Source organism: Petromyzon marinus, chromosome 68 (assembly GCF_048934315.1).
Source record: "Petromyzon marinus isolate PM22_M1 ecotype Great Lakes invasive population chromosome 68, UKy_Petmar_22M1.pri1.0, whole genome shotgun sequence".
NCBI classification, from domain to species: Eukaryota; Metazoa; Chordata; class Hyperoartia; order Petromyzontiformes; family Petromyzontidae; genus Petromyzon; species Petromyzon marinus.
In genome coordinates, this window is record NC_133734.1 from 9,124,243 (window position 1) to 9,131,177 (window position 6,935).

The following is a 6,935-nucleotide window of genomic DNA, read 5'->3' on the forward strand; positions in this document are numbered from 1 at the left end:
TTCCATAATAAAGATTGGTTTTGTTTAATGTTTTAATTATCTTTGGACCTCCAGCCACAACCTTCGATTGATGGGATAACGCCTTCCTCTGCTGACAAAAATTGGAACTGTCTCTTGACTTTGAAGTCTGTTATTTAATTAAGTCTGATATATATCTCGAGTGAAGATCTACCTTACACTACAACACGACTAATATTGTCTCAACACGCATTAATAACACAGACACTGTGTGTTATTACAGGGATAATGACAACGCGAACTTCAAATATACAGCAGCTTTCAGGTTCGTAATCCAACCCACGACCTCCTGCATACCAGGCGAGGGAGTTAACATCTCCTAGCCACCGCAGCGCCCCTCCTTAACGTGAGACACCCATCCAGTGTGAACGCAACTCGAGTCTCAGGCTGTTTAGCAATGCGTAGATGATTTGAGACGCATTGATTATATCGTACCAGTTGTGTAGTTGTGTGAACGCTAATCGCATTGTGCCCTGGGCTGGGGGTGAGATTTCTACTTGCTTCATTGCTGGCATGGGTTTGACTTGTTTTGATTTTTTCATTTGCGTGACCCAGGTCACTCTTGTTAATGAGACTCATCCTGATCTCCTGAGTTCTCACCTCGTTAAATTTAAATTCAACTCGACTCGATCATCATTATCATCAGCAGAAGTATCATCAGCAGAAGAATTAGTAACAGTAGCAGGACCAACGGCATCAGCAGCGGTAGCTCCATCGTTGGCATCATCATCGTCAGCATCAGGAGTAGTACCAACAGCATCAAAAATAATAGAAGCGTTATCAGCAGCAACAGAATCATCATCAGTAGCAGCAGCAAAAGCAGCAGCAATCACTCTTGCAAACGAGACTCATCCTGGTCTCTTGAGTTCTCACCTGGTTAAACAAATAGACTATAACACGCAGGCTTTCGCGACCAATATTATTCATAATAAAGGTGTCTTGGGTTAGATCGCATAAATATGCATAGACGTGATTGTGTTATGGGTTACCTGTGAATTGGAATCGCATTTTATTGTGGGTCAAGGGTAAATGTGTGTGTGGTAATGAATAAAAACATTACATCTGAACGTGTTTACTGTGCTGGGATGTGTGGGCTTACGTGGTGGTGAGATTCCTCGTCTCTGTGGCTTGCCGGTGGCAGTTTGACATCGTGATATCAGTGGTGGCTATGGACGTGGCCTGTAATCCCGCACTGTGGAGGTGAGGGTTGGTGGGACCCTTCGACTGTTGTGAAGCCCACTTCCCGAAGGAGACGAGGAGAACTCCATACAACATCAAAGTGTTGACTAAAATCGTCTGTACCATCTGTATGGGATTGAGTGTAGTGCCGTTCAGGTGCAGCTTTTCTCCGGGTCCTCCAATTTCTTGCCACGTGCACACACACAAACATTCATTGACTAAAGACATTTTAACATGCATAGAGGAGCGCAGAGATTTGGTAATCAGTTTTCACATGTAGGTGCTCGCGAACAATATCGTCCATAGTACAGGTTCTTTTGGGTTAAATCGAGTCGATGAGCATCCATCTGCAGTAATAATAATCACAATACCCGTGTAATAAAGGTTAACAAGCACAACAATAACAATAGCACTCTGCAGGCAGCACAGTTGGTGAGAGCATAGGAGTACTGTACAGCAATGTATTTGTCTGCAATGCCATCTGCTGCCTACCATGTAGTCCTGCAGCCTATAGCACCTGCTACGCATGGTGGCCGCCCATGCGAGGCCTACCCAGGCCCAACACCTGCTCGGCTTTGCGAGATTTGAGGTGGTGTGGGTGGCAGTGGATCGCAGCAGCACTGCCATAGCGTATGTGTGCGTACAACAACAACAACCGCCACTCGCCACTAAGTGGCGGGTGACGTCACCACGACGCTTGTGCCAGGCCATGCGCACCTTGAGGCCACGTGAAGTGTCGAACGCCCACGGGCAGGAGGTCACGGGGCAGACCCAGGTGTCACGGGTCGACTGACTAAGATGACTGAGATGACTGGCTGATGCACCACCTGTGCCCCCTACTGTGCCAACCTGTTGTGATTTAGCCACCTGGCGCTCCGCTCGTTTTTGTGAGTGTCGCTCCTTGCCCTCCATTGTTGTTGGAGGGCGACTGCCTCCACCCACTAACTCACAAGCAGGATAGCTACAGCACCTCCCTTCCATAATACACACGTGCAGTGCGAATGACGCTCATGTAATAATGAATTACACTCGTTTGTGTCGTATTGACGTCGAGGTGTTGCAGTCGTGTATATGGACAGTGGTAATTTACTCTTGTGCATATATACCTTAGTTTGGATCTGTGAGCTCAAGTTATAAAAAAAACTGAACACTAATAATTATAAAAGATGCCTGAGTCTGGATAAAACAGCCTCAAGTATGATTACTAAATCCTAAACAATGCTAAGAAAGTCTGGATATGAGCATTGGGTAATAACACTGTACACTATGCGTCCTAATTGTGCCTCAGAGAAGCAACGATTGGACTCATTTGTTACAATGGAACGAACATTTCGCCCATTCCTTATTCATCACTAATTTCTCATGTCATAACGCGTGATATAACAGTCACGCTTTTTGGTATATGACCGAGTGTGGGGGATAACTTGTGGGAGTGCCATTGGGAAACCGAATTTGACAATGAAAAGCAGCAATGCGTGTGTCCAAGAAGAGAACGTTTCCATTCATTGCAGTAGAAATTAACGTGACAAATTGTTCAGAACCATGAACATTGACAAATTCTGACAAATCCTCCGATTATGGTTGAAAATAAGTTCAACATACATACGTGTGTGTCTTGGCCATGTTAATGTGAACTCACGTGGTAGACAGGAGGTTGAGCTTCTCAATTACTCCCCTCTGCCAGCTCACGTCACACACAGTCCAAGTCACTCGGAGGAGCTGGCGGTGGGGAGCGCTCAGTCCGGTGACAAAAAATAACTTAACAATAACTAAACTGGGTAACAACCACACAGAGCGTTTCACTCTGACTCGCACCATAGGCTCTGCCCTGTTTTACCATGACAACAAAAGTAAGTTTGTCTAACATCCACAACATAGCTGTCAACCTATGCGGTTTACCCCGTATTTTTGTACAGGGGAACTGAGTTGTCAGGTCCATACGGCGTACAGACGTTTTCAATACGGCCCATTTTTGTATCTATTTGTTTTGTGTTTCTCTCCCTTGTGATGGGACTTTGGAGGATGAATGTTGATATTAATGAGGGGGCACGGGGTAACCAATAAGGTCTGAATTGAACTGTAATCAGGTAGGGCACTGATACAGGTTTGATAGCTATGCTGTAACACAACAACACTTGTACTGTACCTAATTTAAGCATTAAAACTCTCAAAGACCTGAACCTCACCTGTTAACTGTACTTAATTTAATTAGTTAACTCTCAAAGACTTGAAACCTTTTGAGAGTTCGGGGGGGAGGTGCGGGGGGGGGGGGGGCGGTCTTCATGGTTACAAGGCGAATGGCACTACCGGGCTTGCATTGGACGATAACATTATTTTTTGTTTGATAGATTTCGCCACTCACCTCCACCTGTGTGGCTGTCCACAATATGCTCCGTGTTGTTTGTGTGAAACTACAAAGCTGCCTTGAAGCTCATCATCATCACCATCCATGGGCAGATAGCCCATAAATGTCAACTGCACATTTCTTGTCATTTGTTTCCACTTTCTTCTTTCTTGTGCTAATCATTCTCAAGTAGTTCCACATATTTCTTGGCACCAACCTCTTTATGATGTCGTCAAGTCATTCTCTGTTAGGTATTCCATTCTTTGCTGTTCCTTCCCATTTTTCCGAACAACAGACATTTCATTTTCCTACCTGTGTAGCACCATTGTTAGGCAGTGTGTATGGTACCATTGAGACTTGCCTGTAGTAGTGGACATGTGTCAACAGGGGGTGGTAAACAGGCTAGGTAGGATGAGCCGGACCGTTGGTCCACTAGGGTCCACCAGACCCCAAGAGGGGGGCTGGGGGATATTCCAGGGCCCCCTAGAGAGTTCCAGAAGGAAGGCGAAGAGACCCCTAAACGGGTCCGGCAGTCCTCGTCCACCTGAAGACCCCGAACGGCAGAACCCGAACCCCTGGCAAGGTCAGGTTTAGAGCTTAAGAAGTGTAGGGTTAGCGCTATAACCAGAGTGAGGGCACATTAGTCCGGAGGGGCTAACTCCTTAGTGTATCGGGTGTAAGGGGCCATTACAACCTTTGAGTTATGTTCCCCTAGTTGTAATGAACGTGTTGCCTCTAAGAAACCGTCTCTCCCTCGTCTTGGACCCACTACACATCTAACGGTGCGTCCTTTTGCGACATGAGAATTTTGGAGGCTTTGGTCCAAACCCGAAACCCGAGCTCTCAGTACTCGCACTGCTGTGGTTTAATTCACGGCGAGACCCCTGTTTCATGCGACGCACCCAATGACCGTGTGCGGAGTATTATATTGCAGTATAACAGTATAATGCAAAATAATGGCATTTATTTTGAATTTAAAATTGTAATAGTTATTCAGTTGTTTAGTGGTGGCAAGTTTGCTACTTCTCCGGGGGAGTGAAAATATCACCAGCAATTATAGCAACCCAAATCACCATCATAACAACAGCAACAAACAACACAATCATACAACACCCCAACAATACCGTTTTCATGGATTTCTTCAAATACGAACGCTGATGAGTGACGACTGCGGAGCAATCATCCAAGGTACATATTAAGTGTTCCCCCGGTTCTTGAACAGATTAAGTTAAACGTTCCAACGACAACTTCACAGCCCTCAGTCTTCAGCATTTGGGGGGGGGGTACTTTTACGGCTTCAGCGGGTGGTTTCCTGTGACGATTCACTCCTGGGTGGCAGACAGGTGAACAGAACTGCTGTCCACAGTAAGACTCCAGGTGGTTGTGCTCACAAGCCAGCAATCTGTCGTCACCAACACTCCTGGCCCCAAGACTATGGTTGCAGGGAATGACACACTGGTGAGCAGACCAGCAGTCAAAAGCAGAACCCCAGGCGATCGTGCTCACAAGCCAGAAAGTTATTGCCACCACCACTCCTGGCTCCAACTTCAGACTGTCCTCTTCAAGATGGCCGCTTCGTCCAAAAATGACGCAGTGAAAATTCACCTCCACGACAAATAGTCCGTCTCACCAATACACCCGGCACACCATTGCCGCGATGCGGTTTGAATATCCGACACAATATGCTACGTTTCTTATCCATCTGACACTTTGCTCTGTCACTACTTAGCTTATTCCAGGCCCCAATTGCCCTCACTACAGCAAACCAAATGTTTTAACTCGTACTCACTACGCTGTATGGCCACCCCACGCATCCATCGCTCCTCCTCCCTCTCCTTCCTCCTCTTTCACCTGGTTCCAATTACCCAAGCTCCACCCACTCCTGTCAATCTGAACCCCTCACCAATCAAGAGACACCCTGCCCCAAAGCCATCCCTCTCTGACTGCCAGAGTCTACCTGGCCACAGGCGACATCAGTGGTAACTGACATCTGAACTGGTCATAGCCCCCCCCTCCCTCCTTACCCCTCCATTAACCCGCACTGACCAGCGTCCAGCGTGGTGAAGTATGACCAGACAACCACCATGACTGACACGGCACAGAGTTTTAGAGAACCTCTGAGTAGCCTGCTGTTAGTCTATTTCTTAATCCGACAACGTTACAAATTCGTGTAGTCAAAGATGATCCTTACTCAAAGATGGTCTGATGGCAATAAAACTTTCATAATGAAAAAAGTGAACAGCCACAGATTACGGCTCACTCCAACTCACTCTGCTAGATTTGAAGCTTTCGTGACTGCAAGGATCCATACTATTTGGTTCTATTCGGTAAAGTCACGTAGGTTAAAAATGTTGTGGCCGAAACGTCGTGATTTTTTATCTTTATTTTTTATTTTCATTTTTATTTTTTGTTGTTTTATTTTTTAACCTACGTGACTTTACCGAATAGAACCAAAGACTATAGTTCCATCCTCATTCCAAAACGGTGGGAAGAGAATGGCTACACCCATTTTTATCCATGACGACAAAATGTTAGTTGCCTTCAGGTGTGTCACGTTAACACAAAGTACAGTTCAAATGTATTACTACTTCAGCACCACTGGTTGTGTGTTTAAGAGAGTAGACCCACGACAAACATTAACATGTGAGTGCGACATTACGACCATCATCATCTGGCGATTGGCGGAGGCGTTAAAATGTTTTTCGGTTTTAAATAGGGGAAGGTGATGTCATCACTGTGCGCCTGCAGGTACGATGAACCCAAGGGAGATAACGTATTGGTATTAGTTGTAATGGATTATTTTCATATGACATTGCACATGTAACAGGTTAGGTTAGTCACAGTTAATCAACATAATGAGATTATTAGTTACGTTGAATTGTCGACAGTGTTTGATTTACAGTGTATACACCACACCTCAACAGTCACAAGCACACGTGTACACACAGACCTCAACACACACAAACACACGTGTATACACACCTCAACACACAAACAACAACCGCCATTCGCCACTAAGTGGCGGTGACGTCACCACGACGCTTGTGCCAGGCTATGTGCACCCTGAGGCCACGTGAAGTGTCGAACACCCGCTGGCAGGAGGTCACGGGGCAGACCCAGGTGCCACGGGTCGACTGACTGAGATGACTGGCTGATGCACCACCTGTGCCCCCTACTGTGCCAACCTGCTGTGCTTTAGCCACCCGGCGCTCTGCTCATTCTTCTGAGCGTCGCTCCTCCGTCCTCCGTTGTTGTTGGAGGGCGACTGCCTCCAACTGCCCAGTAGCATCCTTCACGAGCCTCCTCCACAGAGGCCGATCTTGAAACCGCTGGTACCAGTCATCGGTAAGTCCACTCAGCTCCACGTCCTCCTGTACCACATCACTCCATCTCT